The sequence below is a fragment of the Oncorhynchus masou genome, unplaced genomic scaffold (genome assembly GCF_036934945.1).
Source record: "Oncorhynchus masou masou isolate Uvic2021 unplaced genomic scaffold, UVic_Omas_1.1 unplaced_scaffold_1994, whole genome shotgun sequence".
NCBI lineage: Eukaryota > Metazoa > Chordata > Actinopteri > Salmoniformes > Salmonidae > Oncorhynchus > Oncorhynchus masou.
The window spans coordinates 1-16,938 of record NW_027008485.1 but is presented as its reverse complement, the minus strand read 5'-3'; the positions used below and the strand labels follow the sequence as shown (position 1 = coordinate 16,938).

General features: G+C 49.9%; 1 pseudogene; it reads left to right on the top strand.

Moving 5' to 3' along the window:
• Positions 1-15,632, top strand: part of LOC135532708 (protein FAM53B-like) — a 28,243-nt pseudogene extending 12,611 nt beyond the window's left edge.
• The last annotated feature ends 1,306 nt before the right edge of the window (positions 15,633-16,938 follow it).

The following is a 16,938-nucleotide window of genomic DNA, read 5'->3' as shown; positions in this document are numbered from 1 at the left end:
ACTGAGGGGCCCATGTTACCAGCTGGTGTCCAGTCTACTTACCGAGGGGCCCATGTTACCAGCTGGTGTCCAGTCTACTTACCGAGGGGCCCATGTTACCAGCTGGTGTCCAGTCTACTTACTGAGGGCACCATGTTACCAGCTGGTGTCCAGTCTACTTACTGAGGGTCCATGTTACCAGCTGGTGTCCAGTCCACTTACTGAGGGCCCCATGTTACCAGCTGGTGTCCAGTCTACTTACTGAGGGCACCATGTTACCAGCTGGTGTCCAGTCTACTTACCGAGGGGCCCATGTTACCAGCTGGTGTCCAGTCTACTTACCGAGGGCACCATGTTACCAGCTGGTGTCCAGTCTACTTACCGAGGGGCCCATGTTACCAGCTGGTGTCCAGTCTACTTACCGAGGGCCCATGTTACCAGCTGGTGTCCAGTCTACTTACCGAGGGGCCCATGTTACCAGCTGGTGTCCAGTCTACTTACCGAGGGGCCCATGTTACCAGCTGGTGTCCAGTCTACTTACCGAGGGGCCCATGTTACCAGCTGGTGTCCAGTTTACTTACCGAGGGGCCCATGTTACCAGCTGGTGTCCAGTCTACTTACCGAGGGGCCCATGTTACCAGCTGGTGTCCAGTCTACTTACTGAGGGGCCCATGTTACCAGCTGGTGTCCAGTCTACTTACCGAGGGGCCCATGTTACCAGCTGGTGTCCAGTCTACTTACCGAGGGGCCCATGTTACCAGCTGGTGTCCAGTCTACTTACCGAGGGGCCCATGTTACCAGCTGGTGTCCAGTCCACTTACCGAGGGGCCCATGTTACCAGCTGGTGTCCAGTCTACTTACCGAGGGGCCCATGTTACCAGCTGGTGTCCAGTCTACTTACCGAGGGGCCCATGTTACCAGCTGGTGTCCAGTCTACTTACCGAGGGGCCCATGTTACCAGCTGGTGTCCAGTCTACTTACTGAGGGTCCATGTTACCAGCTGGTGTCCAGTCCACTTACTGAGGGCCCATGTTACCAGCTGGTGTCCAGTCTACTTACCGAGGGGCCCATGTTACCAGCTGGTGTCCAGTCTACTTACCGAGGGGCCCATGTTACCAGCTGGTGTCCAATCTACTTACCGAGGGGCCCATGTTACCAGCTGGTGTCCAGTCTACTTACTGAGGGCCCATGTTACCAGCTGGTGTCCAGTCTACTTACTGAGGGCCCATGTTACCAGCTGGTGTCCAGTCTACTTACTGAGGGGCCCATGTTACCAGCTGGTGTCCAGTCTACTTACTGAGGGCCCATGTTACCAGCTGGTGTCCAGTCTACTTACTGAGGGCCCATGTTACCAGCTGGTGTCCAGTCTACTTACTGAGGGGCCCATGTTACCAGCTGGTGTCCAGTCTACTTACTGAGGGCCCATGTTACCAGCTGGTGTCCAGTCTACTTACCGAGGGGCCCATGTTACCAGCTGGTGTCCAGTCCACTTACTGAGGGCCCCATGTTACCAGCTGGTGTCCAGTCTACTTACCGAGGGGCCCATGTTACCAGCTGGTGTCCAGTCCACTTACTGAGGGCCCCATGTTACCAGCTGGTGTCCAGTCTACTTACCGAGGGGCCCATGTTACCAGCTGGTGTCCAGTCCACTTACTGAGGGGCCCATGTTACCAGCTGGTGTCCAGTCTACTGAGGGCCCATGTTACCAGCTGGTGTCCAGTCCAGAGCCAATTTAGCTCTTTTTAATAGCATTTAAAATATTTAAAGCTGTAAAAAAAAAAAAAATCTGACCTGATCAAATTCTCATAGAAATGTGAGTTATAGATCTGTCGTTCTTATTGAAAGCCAGTCTAAGAAGCGGTAAGATCTGTTCTATGTGCACGATTTCTAGGCTTCACGTTCTTAAATATCTTTTTTTTTTGTGTCTTTCGGTTTTGTCCACCAGTTTCAAACGGATGAAAAATATCATTTTTTGTTTATTTGACAAGATATTTCCCAGCGGTTTAGTGTACCAACACTCCCTAACCCGGACGACGCTGGGCCGCCCTGTGGGACTCCCGATCACGGCCCGGTTGTGATACAGTCCACTGCATCACTACTCGGGAGCCCAATTTGGCAATCTAGTAGAATGTTATCAACCAGGAAATGGTGTGATGTTCTGTCTCAAGTTGCTGTGAGTTGATGTGATCACTGTTAGGCCTTGTGATGGAGATCACACGGTCACCATGGTCAGTCAGCCCCCTGCAGTCTTGTGATGAGTTTATATTCTGACTTCTCTCCTCTCTTGTCAGCTCGTATTGTTTCCCCTCTCTGTTCATTATGATCAAGACAACGCGCCTTTTGTTCCATAGACAACAGCTCTCTACTCCCTCTCTCTATCCTCTCTCCCAGCGTTCTCCTCTCTCCCAGCGTTCTCCTCTCTCCCAGCGTTCTCCTCTCTGCAGTTGTTCTGTCATTTATCTGACCCTCTCTTCACCCAACCCCTCTGTGCAGTCCTCCATCTCTGACCCCTCTGCGCAGTCCTCAAACTCTGACCCCTCTGCGCAGTCCTCCTCCTCCTCTCTGACCCCCTCTGCGCAGTCCTCCTCCTCCTCTCTGACCCCCTCTGCGCAGTCCTCCTCCTCCTCTCTGACCCCTCTGTGCAGTCCTCCTCCTCCTCTCTGACCCCCTCTGTGCAGTCCTCCTCCTCCTCTCTGACCCCCTCTGTGCAGTCCTCCTCCTCCTCTCTGACCCCCTCTGTGCAGTCCTCCTCCTCCTCTCTGACCCCCTCTGTGCAGTCCTCCTCCTCCTCTCTGACCCCCTCTGTGCAGTCCTCCTCCTCTCTGAGCCCCTCTGTGCAGTCCTCATCTCATCTTCTACTGTGGTTCTGGAATGCATGGATCTTGTCCAACCACTGCCGTTCTCCATTTTGGTATCTACAAGAGCGTGTCGTTGGAGACCTCAAATTCTGATGAGACTGACTGTGTCTGTCTGAGCTGAGCTGCCAGAGAGTTTAAATCAGCGCCGGAGAGATGCAGTAGTCTGATCCCAGATCTGTTTGTACGGTGTCACCAACTCCCATGATCACTGTCATTTCCATTGCAAACAGATCTTAGATCAGGCTTATGAGAGGAAGCCCCTTGAGAGGAAGCCCCTTGAGAGGAAGCCCCTTGAGAGGAAGCCCCTTGAGAGGAAGCCCCTTGAGAGGAAGCCCCTTGAGAGGAAGCCCCTTGAGAGGAAGCCCCTTGAGAGGAAGCCCCTTGAGAGGAAGCCCCTTGAGAGGAAGCCCCTTGAGAGGAAGCCCCTTCAGGGATTCTTACAGATCGCCCCACAGTTCAGCTGGGTCATGAGGTCAGGGTTGAGGGTTGTTGAGAAACGAGGTCCTGAACTCCAGAAACGGACAGGATTCTAATCCCTTTGTTCGTCTGTGTCTCCTGCGACAGAGGAGGGACAGGAAGTAGACATTCCAGGAGGTGCTGAGGATCGTCAAGATGGCCTCCATCGCCAACCCGGTTCACAGCCAAAATGCGCTGGAATAGAGTGTGGCAGCGGAGATGTGGGGCGGCGTTGCCATGGTGATAATTTACACAAAATCACTGGAAAAGGAGCCGGGTGACGACGATGTAAAGTCCACAGTCAAAGAGAACGATTTGGAGCTGGTGTGAAGTTCTATACACACACACATTTGCATATATCCTTTGTTATTTGCATATATCCTATGTTTGTACAGTGTTTAGTCAGTATGCTGTCAGTCGGTAGGAAACACCAAGCAGCCCGGTGTTTAGTCGGTAGGAAACACCAAGCAGCCCGGTGTTTAGTCGGTAGGAAACACCAAGCAGCCCGGTGTTTAGTCGGTAGGAAACACCAAGCCCGGTGTTTGGTCGGTAGGAAACGCCAAGCCCGGTGTTTGGCCGGTAGGAAACGCCAAGCCCGGTGTTTAGCCGGGAGGAAACGCCAAGCCGCCAAGGTGTTTGGTCGGGAGGAAACGCCAAGGTGTTTGGTCGGGAGGAAACGCCAAGCCGCCAAGGTGTTTGGTCGGGAGGAAACGCCAAGCAGCCCGGTGTTTGGTCGGGAGGAAACGCCAAGCAGCCCGGTGTTTGGTCGGGAGGAAACGCCAAGCAGCCCGGTGTTTGGTCGGGAGGAAACGCCAAGCAGCCCGGTGTTTGGTCGGGAGGAAACGCCAAGCAGCCCGGTGTAGAATAACGTCTTGACGCCATCTAACCTCACTGCCACGTTCTTCACCATCCCAAAGATGGAATGGTTTACAGCCTTACAGTATATTAAATGATAGATTTGTCCTATTCCACTATACAGACCATCAACCTGTTCCACTATACAGACCATCAACCTGTTCCACTATACGGACCATCCACCTGTTCCACTATACAGACCATCCACCTGTTCCACTATACAGACCATCAACCTGTTCCACTATACAGACCATCAACCTGTTCCACTATACAGACCATCAACCTGTTCCACTATACAGACCATCAACCTGTTCCACTATACAGACCATCAACCTGTTCCACTATACGGACCATCAACCTGTTCCACTATACGGACCATCCACCTGTTCCACTATACGGACCATCAACCTGTTCCACTATACAGACCATCAACCTGTTCCACTATACGGACCATCCACCTGTTCCACTATACGGACCATCCACCTGTTCCACTATACAGACCATCAACCTGTTCCACTATACGGACCATCCACCTGTTCCACTATACAGACCATCAACCTGTTCCACTATACAGACCATCAACCTGTTCCACTATACGGACCATCCACCTGTTCCACTATACAGACCATCAAACTGTTCCACTATACGGACCATCAACCTGTTCCACTATACGGACCATCCACCTGTTCCACTATACGGACCATCCACCTGTTCCACTATACGGACCATCCACCTGTTCCACTATACGGACCATCCACCTGTTCCACTATACGGACCATCCACCTGTTCCACTATACGGACCATCCACCTGTTCCACTATACGGACCATCCACCTGTTCCACTATACGGACCATCCACCTGTTCCACTATACGGACCATCCACCTGTTCCACTATACAGACCATCCACCTGTTCCACTATACAGACCATCCACCTGTTCCACTATACAGACCATCCACCTGTTCCACTCTACGGACCATCAACCTGTTCCACTATACGGACCATCCACCTGTTCCACTATACAGACCATCCACCTGTTCCACTATACGGACCATCAACCTGTTCCACTCTACGGACCATCAACCTGTTCCACTGTACGGACCATCCACCTGTTCCACTATACGGACCATCCACCTGTTCCACTATACAGACCATCAACCTGTTCCACTATACAGACCATCCACCTGTTCCACTATACAGACCATCCACCTGTTCCACTATACGGACCATCCACCTGTTCCACTATACAGACCATCCACCTGTTCCACTATACGGACCATCCACCTGTTCCACTATACGGACCATCCACCTGTTCCACTATACGGACCATCCACCTGTTCCACTATACGGACCATCCACCTGTTCCACTATACAGACCATCCACCTGTTCCACTATACAGACCATCAACCTGTTCCACTATACAGACCATCCACCTGTTCCACTATAAAGGGAATATGTCTGTTCCATTTGGGAGGCTTCCTGTGATTACTGCGGCTGGGTTTGATGCTGTAAGCTTTTACTAATGGACGAAGGCCCGACTTCCCTTGGGTTGAATTCACTCCAACTCAAAGGCATTGCTTTCTCCTATCATTTCCTTTCAGGAAGTGATGGAAAACGCTCTTACATTACTCAATTTAAAAGGATAGTTTTTATCACATTGAATCATGGTTGAATGGTGAAAGCTCAGCATGTTCTCACGAGGGACTGAAGGAAGGCTGTGTCATGTAGTTCCTTCCATTCCGGAGGCCTCTTGCTTCCTTCCATTCCGGAAGCCTCTTGTTTCCTTCCATTCCGGAGGCCTCTTGCTTCCTTCCATTCCGGAGGCCTCTTGTTTCCTTCCATTCCGGAGGCCTCTTGTTTCCTTCCATTCCGGAGGCCTCTTGTTTCCTTCCATTCCGGAGGCCTCTTGTTTCCTTCCATTCCGGAGGCCTCTTGCTTCCTTCCATTCCGGAGGCCTCTTGCTTCCTTCCATTCCGGAGGCCTCTTGTTTCCTTCCATTCCGGAGGCCTCTTGTTTCCTTCCATTCCGGAGGCCTCTTGTTTCCTTCCATTCCGGAAGCTTCTTGCTTCCTTCCATTCATTACTCTTCTGAAAAACAAAGGGCCGTTATTTATAAAGTCCACTACTTTTGGCCCGGGCCCATAGGGTTCTGGTCAACAGTAGTGGACTACATCACTCAACCTTTAGAAACAACAAGGCTGGTCAACTCTTGACTCGTGTTTTCTCACCGGAGAAGAGAAGTGTTCAGAGTGAAAATTCTCCCTGTAATGTGGACATGAGTTTGCCCTCCGTCCACGTGAAACGTCCTCGTCATGCCCAGTCCCAGGAGACTGATCCTCAGTTTAAAGAGGAGACTGGACTGACCAGGACTGTGTCTTTTAAAGGGCACCCTATTTCTAATACAGTCACATGACTTTGGTCCAGAGCCCTATGGGCCAATATGTAGTGGATAAGACGCCATTTTAGATGTGCCCAGGGGGAATCCATTCCACAGCTGCAGTCTCTAACGTCCTCTTTCATGCCACATTTACATAGACCTACAAAAACACCACACACACACACACTGGTAGACACTATTGTTTCTGTGGTTTGAGGTAGACCTATCTTTGCATTACATTTCTAGGGGGTAGGAGATGCTAGCTTACACTTCCTGTTTCATTGTGTATAGTTCTGTGTATGTACAGACAACATGTTAAGCTCCAGTGGTGAGGTGACTTGGTGACAGATCGTTAAGCTCCAGTGTTGAGGTGACTTGGTGACAGATCGTTAAGCTCCAGTGTTGAGGTGACTTGGTGACAGAACGTTAAGCTCCAGTGTTGAGGTGACTTGGTGACAGAACGTTAAGCTCCAGTGTTGAGGTGAGGGGACTTGGTGACAGAACGTTAAGCTCCAGTGTTGAGGGGAGGTGACTTGGTGACAGAACGTTAAGCTTCAGTGTTGAGGTGAGGGGACTTGGTGACAGAACGTTAAGCTCCAGTGTTGAGGGGAGGTGACTTGGTGACAGAACGTTAAGCTCCAGTGTTGAGGGGAGGTCACTTGGTGACCAGAACGTTAAGCTCCAGTGTTGAGGTGACTTGGTGACAGATCGTTAAGCTCCAGTGTTGAGGGGAGGTCACTTGGTGACAGAACGTTAAGCTCCAGTGTTGAGGTGACTTGGTGACAGAACGTTGAGGTGACTTGGTGACAGATCGTTAAGCTCCAGTGTTGAGGTGACTTGGTGACAGAACGTTAAGCTCCAGTGTTGAGCGGAGGTGACTTGGTGACAGAACGTTAAGCTCCAGTGTTGAGGTGACTTGGTGACAGAACGTTAAGCTCCAGTGGTGAGGTGACTTGGTGACAGAACGTTAAGCTCCAGGGTTGAGGTGACTTGGTGACAGAACGTTGAGGTGACTTGGTGACAGATCGTTAAGCTCCAGTGGTGAGGTGACTTGGTGACAGAACGTTAAGCTCCAGTGTTGAGGTGACTTGGTGACAGAACGTTAAGCTCCAGTGTTGAGGTGACTTGGTGACAGAACGTTAAGCTCCAGTGTTGAGGGGAGGTGACTTGGTGACAGAACGTTAAGCTCCAGTGTTGAGGGGAGGTGACTTGGTGGAGGGGCTTTCCAACCCAAAGGCAGGTGTTGTTTCCTGATGTTTTGTCCTTTTTCCACAGATCAAGGCAGAGACCATGAGCCTTCAGGGGACAGCACTCTTCTCTTGTGGAGTCATGGGTGAGTGTGGATATCATGGCTGTAGGAGTGGCTGGCTTACTAAGATTGAGATGTTTCTGATTTACCCGAGCCCAAGTAACAGCTCTGAATTTAGCCTAATAATGGATTCAGTTGGAATTAAGAGTAGCTGCTGCCTTGCAGCTAATGGGGATCCATAATAAACCCCAGGAAGAGTAGCTGCTGCCTTGGCAGGAAATAATGGGGATCCATAATAAACCCCAGGAAGAGTAGCTGCTGGCTTGCAGCTAATGGGGATCCATAATAAACCCCAGGAAGAGTAGCTGCTGCCTTGGCAGGAAATAATGGGGATCCATAATAAACCCCAGGAAGAGTAGCTGCTGGCTTGCAGCTAATGGGGATCCATAATAAACCCCAGGAAGAGTAGCTGCTGCCTTGGCAGGAACTAATGGGGATCCATAATAAACCCCCGGAAGAGTAGCTGCTGCCTTGCAGCTAATGGGGATCCATAGTAAACCCCAGGAAGAGTAGCTGCTGCCTTGCAGCTAATGGGGATCCATAGTAAACCCCAGGAAGAGTAGCTGCTGCCTTGCAGCTAATGGGGATCCATAGTAAACCCCAGGAAGAGTAGCTGTTGCCTTGCAGCTAATGGGGATCCATAATAAACCCCCGGAAGAGTAGCTGCTGCCTTGCAGCTAATGGGGATCCATAGTAAACCCCAGGAAGAGTAGCTGCTGCCTTGCAGCTAATGGGGATCCATAGTAAACCCCAGGAAGAGTAGCTGCTGCCTTGCAGCTAATGGGGATCCATAGTAAACCCCAGGAAGAGTAGCTGCTGCCTTGCAGCTAATGGGGCTCCATAATAAACCCCAGGAAGAGTAGCTGCTGGCTTGCAGCTAATGGGGATCCATAATAAACCCCAGGAAGAGTAGCTGCTGCCTTGGCAGGAACTAATGGGGATCCATAATAAACCCCCGGAAGAGTAGCTGCTGCCTTGCAGCTAATGGGGATCCATAGTAAACCCCAGGAAGAGTAGCTGCTGCCTTGCAGCTAATGGGGATCCATAGTAAACCCCAGGAAGAGTAGCTGCTGCCTTGCAGCTAATGGGGATCCATAATAAACCCCCGGAAGAGTAGCTGCTGCCTTGCAGCTAATGGGGATCCATAGTAAACCCCAGGAAGAGTAGCTGCTGCCTTGCAGCTAATGGGGATCCATAGTAAACCCCAGGAAGAGTAGCTGCTGCCTTGCAGCTAATGGGGATCCATAGTAAACCCCAGGAAGAGTAGCTGCTGCCTTGCAGCTAATGGGGCTCCAAAATAAACCCCAGGAAGAGTAGCTGCTGCCTTGCAGCTAATGGGGATCCATAGTAAACCCCAGGAAGAGTAGCTGCTGCCTTGCAGCTAATGGGGATCCATAGTAAATACATATAACAGCCACGTAAAGCAGTCTTGTTTGGCAACCAATCTTTCCAATTGAGCTGTTAGGTTTCGATACAGCGACTGGGTTGTGTTCATCCCACTGGTTTCACAACGCCCATTTTCAGATACAGTCCACGTATGTACTTCCTCATTCATTGCTGGAGCTGTTTGGCTGCGTTGTTCGTTCCTCGCTCGCTCGGCACAGATGTTGACACGCATGTATAAATGCAAAACGGCATGTAGAAATGTTGAAACTGTTCATTCCGGTTCACAGAACAATGTCCATACAGGCTACAACGCTATTTTGAAAGGCAAAACCATACCGTTAGCTTCTACTAGGCTAACTTCTACTAGGCTAACTTCTACTAGTCTGACTTCTACTAGGCTGACTTCTACTAGGCTAACTTTCCTTGCTAGCTTATTTTTTTGTAATAAAAAAAAATAAAAAAAGATTTTACCTTTTTTTATTTAAGTAGGCAAGTCAGTTAAGAACAAATTCTTATTTATAATGACGGCCAAACCCGGACGACACTGGGCCGATTGTGACTATATGTCCCCCCTGACTATTACCATGTTGTGTTGTAGACTATATGTCTCCCCCTGACTATTACCATGTTGTGTTGTAGGCTATATGTCCCCCTGACTATTACCATGTAGTGTTGTAGGCTATATGTCCCCCCTGACTATTACCATGTTGTGTTGTAGGCTATATGTCCCCCCTGACTATTACCATGTTGTGTTGTAGGCTATATGTCCCCCCTGACTATTACCATGTTGTGTTGTTGGCTATATGTCCCCCCTGACTATTACCGTGTTGTGTTGTAGACTATATGTCCCCCCCCCCAACTATTACCATGTTGTGTTGTAGGCTATATGTCCCCCCTGACTATTACCATGTTGTGTTGTAGGCTATATGTCCCCCCCTGACTATTACCATGTTGTGTTGTTGGCTATATGTCCCCCCTGACTATTACCGTGTTGTGTTGTAGGCTATATGTCCCCCCCCAACTATTACCATGTTGTGTTGTAGGCTATATGTCCCCCCTGACTATTACCATGTTGTGTTGTAGGCTATATGCCCCCCCCTGACTATTACCATCTAGTGTTGTAGGCTATATGCCCCCCCTGACTATTACCATGTTGTGTTGTAGGCTATATGTCCCCCCCCCTGACTATTACCATGTAGTGTTGTAGGCTATATGCCCCCCTGACTATTACCATGTTGTGTTGTAGGCTATATGTCCCCCCTGACTATTACCGTGTTGTGTTGTAGGCTATATGTCCCCCCCTGACTATTACCGTGTTGTGTTGTAGGCTATATGTCCCCCCCCTGACTATTACCATGTTGTGTTGTAGGCTATATGTCCCCCCCCTGACTATTACCATGTTGTGTTGTAGGCTATATGTCCCCCTGACTATTACCATGTTGTGTTGTAGGCTATATGTCCCCCCCCCCTGACTATTACCATGTTGTGTTGTTGGCTATATGTCCCCCCTGACTATTACCATGTTGTGTTGTAGGCTATATGTCCCCCCTGACTATTACCATGTTGTGTTGTAGGCTATATGTCCCCCCTGACTATTACCATGTTGTGTTGTAGGCTGTATGTCCCCCTGACTATTACCATGTTGTGTTGTAGGCTATATGTCCCCCCCCTGACTATTACCATGTTGTGTTGTAGGCTGTATGTCCCCCCCTGACTATTACCATGTTGTGTTGTAGGCTGTATGTCCCCCCCTGACTATTACCATGTTGTGTTGTAGGCTATATGTCCCCCCTGACTATTACCATGTTGTGTTGTAGGCTATATGTCCCCCCTGACTATTACCATGTTGTGTTGTAGGCTATATGTCCCCCCCCTGACTATTACCATGTTGTGTTGTAGGCTGTATGTCCCCCCCCCTGACTATTACCATGTTGTGTTGTAGGCTATATGTCCCCCCTGACTATTACCATGTTGTGTTGTAGGCTATATGTCCCCCCCCCTGACTATTACCATGTTGTGTTGTAGGCTATATGTCCCCCCCCTGACTATTACCATGTTGTGTTGTTGGCTATATGTCCCCCCCCCAACTATTACCGTGTTGTGTTGTAGGCTATATGTCCCCCCTGACTATTACCATGTTGTGTTGTAGGCTATATGTCCCCCCTGACTATTACCATGTTGTGTTGTTGGCTATATGTCCCCCCCCCCCAACTATTACCATGTTGTGTTGTTGGCTATATGTCCCCCCCCCCCAACTATTACCGTGTTGTGTTGTAGGCTATATGTCCCCCCCCCTGACTATTACCATGTTGTGTTGTAGGCTATATGTCCCCCCCTGACTATTACCATGTTGTGTTGTAGGCTATATGTCCCCCCCCTGACTATTACCATGTTGTGTTGTAGACTATATGTCCCCCCCCTGACTATTACCATGTTGTGTTGTAGGCTATATGTCCCCCCCCCTGACTATTACCATGTTGTGTTGTAGGCTATATGTCCCCCCCCAACTATTACCATGTTGTGTTGTAGGCTATATGTCCCCCCTGACTATTACCATGTTGTGTTGTAGGCTATATGTCCCCCCCCTGACTATTACCATGTTGTGTTGTAGGCTATATGTCCCCCCCTGACTATTACCATGTTGTGTTGTAGGCTATATGTCCCCCCCCTGACTATTACCATGTTGTGTTGTAGGCTATATGTCCCCCTGACTATTACCATGTTGTGTTGTAGGCTATATGTCCCCCCCTGACTATTACCATGTTGTGTTGTAGACTATATGTCCCCCCCCCCCCCTGACTATTACCATGTTGTGTTGTAGGCTATATGTCCCCCCCCCTGACTATTACCATGTTGTGTTTTAGGCTATATGTCCCCCCCCCCCCTGACTATTACCATGTTGTGTTGTAGGCTATATGTCCCCCCCCTGACTATTACCATGTTGTGTTGTAGGCTATATGCCCCCCTGACTATTACCATGTTGTGTTGTAGGCTATATGTCCCCCCTGACTATTACCATGTTGTGTTGTAGGCTATATGTCCCCCCCCTGACTATTACCATGTTGTGTTGTAGGCTATATGTTCCCCTGACTATTACCATGTTGTGTTGTAGGCTATATGTCCCCCTGACTATTACCATGTTGTGTTGTAGACTATATGTCCCCCCTGACTATTACCATGTAGTGTTGTAGGCTATATGTCCCCCCTGACTATTACCATGTAGTGTTGTAGGCTATATGTCCCCCCTGACTATTACCGTGTAGTGTTGTAGGCTATATGTCCCCCCTGACTATTACCATGTTGTGTTGTAGGCTATATGTCCCACCCCCTGACTATTACCATGTTGTGTTGTAGGCTATATGTCCCCCCTGACTATTACCGTGTTGTGTTGTAGGCTATATGTCCCCCCCCTGACTATTACCATGTTGTGTTGTAGGCTATATGTCCCCCCTGACTATTACCATGTTGTGTTGTAGGCTATATGTCCCCCCTGACTATTACCATGTTGTGTTGTAGGCTATATGTCCCCCCTGACTATTACCATGTTGTGTTGTAGGCTATATGTCCCCCCCTGACTATTACCATGTTGTGTTGTAGGCTTTATGTCCCCCTGACTATTACCATGTTGTGTTGTAGGCTATATGTCCCCCTGACTATTACTGTGTTGTGTTGTTGGCTATATGTCCCCCCCCCCCTGACTATTACCATGTAGGCTATATGTCCCCCCTGACTATTACCATGTAGTGTTGTAGACTATATGTCCCCCCTGACTATTACCATGTGGTGTTGTAGGCTATATGTCCCCCCTGACGATTACCGTGTTGTGTTGTTGGCTATATGTCCCCCCTGACTATTACCATGTTGTGTTGTTGGCTATATGTCCCCCCCCCTGACTATTACCATGTTGTGTTGTTGGCTATATGTCCCCCCTGACTATTACTGTGTTGTGTTGTTGGCTATATGTCCCCCCCCCCTGACTATTACCATGTAGTGTTGTAGGCTATATGTCCCCCCCTGACTATTACCATGTGGTGTTTCAGAGACCGGCAGCAGGTGGAGTGACGTGGGTCTGGCCCGGGGTGTTGTGGAGCCCTGCATCACCAGAGACCCTCAGTGGAGTCCTGTTGCCTGGAGAACCTGTGGGATGTCCTGCCCTCCGCGGTTCTACCCCCCCACTACTACCCGAGCCCAGTCAGAGACGCAGGACTGGGTCCCACCAGCACCACCTCCATCCCGGGCGCCATCACCAGCCTGCTACAGGACCTGAGCCTGGGTGAGACGTCAGCCTCCTCACCCTCCACCGCTCCACCCTCCAAACGCCAGTGCCGCTCTGTCTCCTGCTCAGAGGACCTGGGTGGCCGGTCGTCGGCCTGGAGGCCCCAGGGGTCCGGGGTGTGGACGGCTGTGGCGAAGAGGCGATCCCACAGCGGAAGAAGTGTCCAGAGAGGATTTGCAACAGGAGGGGGGACACGCTCTCCGCAGCTAGGATTCCCTGCCATGCAGCGTAGCTTCAGCTTCAGCCTGCCAGCTCGCTCCAACACCCTCTCCCTGGATCTCACTGGCTTCACCCCCTGCCCTTCCTACTTCAGCGGCTTAGCCCCTCCCTCTTACTCCTCGCGGTCCTCAGAGCCCCCCAGGCCCTTCCTCTACCTCTCTCGTGAACAGATCTGCCTCCCAGAGATCCAGGGAGTGCCGGCGTCGCCCCTGAGCTCCCCAGACTCCACCCCAGAGATGAAGCGCCGTGCTGGGCAGGGGGGGCTGGCCCGGAGTCGCTCTCAGCCCTGCGTCCTCGGCGACAAGAAGATGGGTATGAAGCGGAGGAGACCAGCCGACTCACACAAACCGAGGCCTTCTCTGGACCTGACCAAGATGACACAGGTTAGAAGGGGACGAATATAATGGGTTTACCTGTGTTGTAATTCAGGAGGATCTGGTCTGATCAGCTCGCTCAAATCTTTCCCGCACTGTTGGGTAAAGCAAACAATTAAAAAAGGTCAAGTTGTGTTTCTTCACTCTAATTATTGAACAAGTCCAGTAGTGTCCGTCCAGCCAGCGAAATATTGCATCTCCATGGAAACCAACTGAAGAGTATCTGCGTATGCTGCTCATGGGGACTGACTGACTTTGTCTGTTCAGTGTTCTGCATGTTGTGTAGTTCTCTCTCTCCTCTCTACCCCAGTCCAGTAACGGTTTGCTTTAGTTTCTACTTCTTCCTGTGAGACCAAATAAATATTCATAACAAAAAACGTGTTTTTTCTTTTTTTTGCTATCCACAGAAACTTCGGAATTTCCAAAGCCTCAGCTGCCCTGGGATCACTGGGGACGACAGCTATCAATCAACCCAGGGCCCGCCCCCTCTGAGGACCACTGACCAATGTGAGACTGACTTCACCTCTGCAGGCAATCAGGGATTGGACGAGCCAACCGCCAGAGTTGTTGCAAGTGTCTCTCGGGAGGAGGATCTAGCCATCTCCATCGAGGAGCTGGATTGGCTGAGCTCCCCTGTCTGTGATGACGTGACAGAAGGGGCAGCCACTGGCCCCAGGAAGGATGTGTATCAGCTGGGAGGAGATCTGGACATCGATCAGATAGAGAGGAACTGAACCCGGGTCGTTTTCATTAGGCACCAAACGGAACAAAACAGACTGAAACGAGGAGCGAGAACCTGGATATGTCCAATGAGAAATGCTGCAAAATGTTAATGCATTTTTTTTCTCATGTTCCCGAATGAACATGACCCTGAACTATACTTACCACCCTCAGGAGAATGGGACTGAATGAACATGACCCTGAACTATACTTACCACCCTCAGGGGAATGGGATTGTGAAAGGAAAGAGGAGTTGGGTGGTACAGTAGGTAAACCCTGCTGACAGTCTTAAAGGACAAACAAGTGGAGTACAGTAGTCCCTGTGAAGAGACCAGACTCCTGCTCTGACTAAACCCTGTAGAGTACAGTAGTCCATGTGAAGAGACCAGACTCCTGCTCTGACTAAACCCTGTAGACTACAGTAGTCCCTGTGAAGAGACCAGACTCCTGCTCTGACTAAACCCTGTAGACTACAGTAGTCCCTGTGAAGAGACCAGACTCCTGCTCTGACTAAACCCTGTAGAGTACAGTAGTCCCTGTGAAGAGACCAGACTCCTGCTCTGACTAAACCCTGTAGACTACAGTAGTCCCTGTGAAGAGACCAGACTAAACCCTGTAGACTACAGTAGTCCCTGTGAAGAGACCAGACTCCTGCTCTGACTAAACCCTGTAGAGTACAGTAGTCCCTGTGAAGAGACCAGACTCCTGCTCTGACTAAACCCTGTAGACTACAGTAGTCCCTGTGAAGAGACCAGACTCCTGCTCTGACTAAACCCTGTAGAGTACAGTAGTCCCTGTGAAGGGACCAGACTCCTGCTCTGACTAAACCCTGTAGACTACAGTAGTCCTGAAGAGACCAGACTCCTGCTCTGACTAAACCCTGTAGACTACAGTAGTCCCTGTGAAGTGACCAGACTCCTGCTCTGACTAAACCCTGTAGACTACAGTAGTCCCTGTGAAGAGACCAGACTCCTGCTCTGACTAAACCCTGTAGAGTACAGTAGTCCCTGTGAAGAGACCAGACTCCTGCTCTGACTAAACCCTGTAGACTACAGTAGTCCCTGTGAAGGGACCAGACTCCTGCTCTGACTAAACCCTGTAGACTACAGTAGTCCCTGTGAAGAGACCAGACTCCTGCTCTGACTAAACCCTGTAGACTACAGTAGTCCCTGTGAAGAGACCAGACTCCTGCTCTGACTAAACCCTGTAGAGTACAGTAGTCCCTGTGAAGAGACCAGACTCCTGCTCTGACTAAACCCTGTAGACTACAGTAGTCCCTGTGAAGAGACCAGACTCCTGCCCTGACTAAACCCTGTAGACTACAGTAGTCCCTGTGAAGAGACCAGACTCCTGCTCTGACTAAACCCTGTAGACTACAGTAGTCCCTGTGAAGGGACCAGGTCATGTCTCTGGGAGTGAAAGGTGGAGAGTTTCTGTCGTCTGTCTGGGCTATCAGCATTTCTCTCCTAGCCTGAATGCCTTATCTACAACGATGTACTGGGTATGAACAGAATAAACAACTGGTTTGTATAACGATGTACTGGGTATGAACAGAATAAACAACTGGTTTGTACTGGGTATGAACAGAATAAACAACTGGTTTGTATAACGATGTACTGGGTATGAACAGAATAAACAACTGGTTTGTATAACGATGTACTGGGTATGACCAGAATAAACAGCTGGTTTGTATAATGATGTACTGGGTATGACCAGAATAAACAGCTGGTTTGTATAATGATGTACTGGGTATGACCAGAATAAACAGCTGGTTTGTACTGGGTATGAACAGAACACACAGCTGGTTTGTATTAATTCTCTGCACTTGGACTAGTGGATGTCGTCCGAATCGATCACCTAAATCTGACGCACGTGGGGATCTGAGATGATTTGACCCGTGTCAATCAATAAATTATTTATAATTATTAGGTCAATCAATATGGTCGTAGCCCCCCCCCCCCCCCCCTTTCCCTCTGATAGGCTAGAGGGAAGTTTCAGCCTATTGCTTATACCAATCAGATCCACTCAGAGGGCGTAGCCCCCCCTTTCCCTCTGATAGGCTAGAGGAAGTTTCAGCCTATTGCTTATACCAATCAGATCCACTCCAGAGGGCGTAGCCCCCCCTTTCCC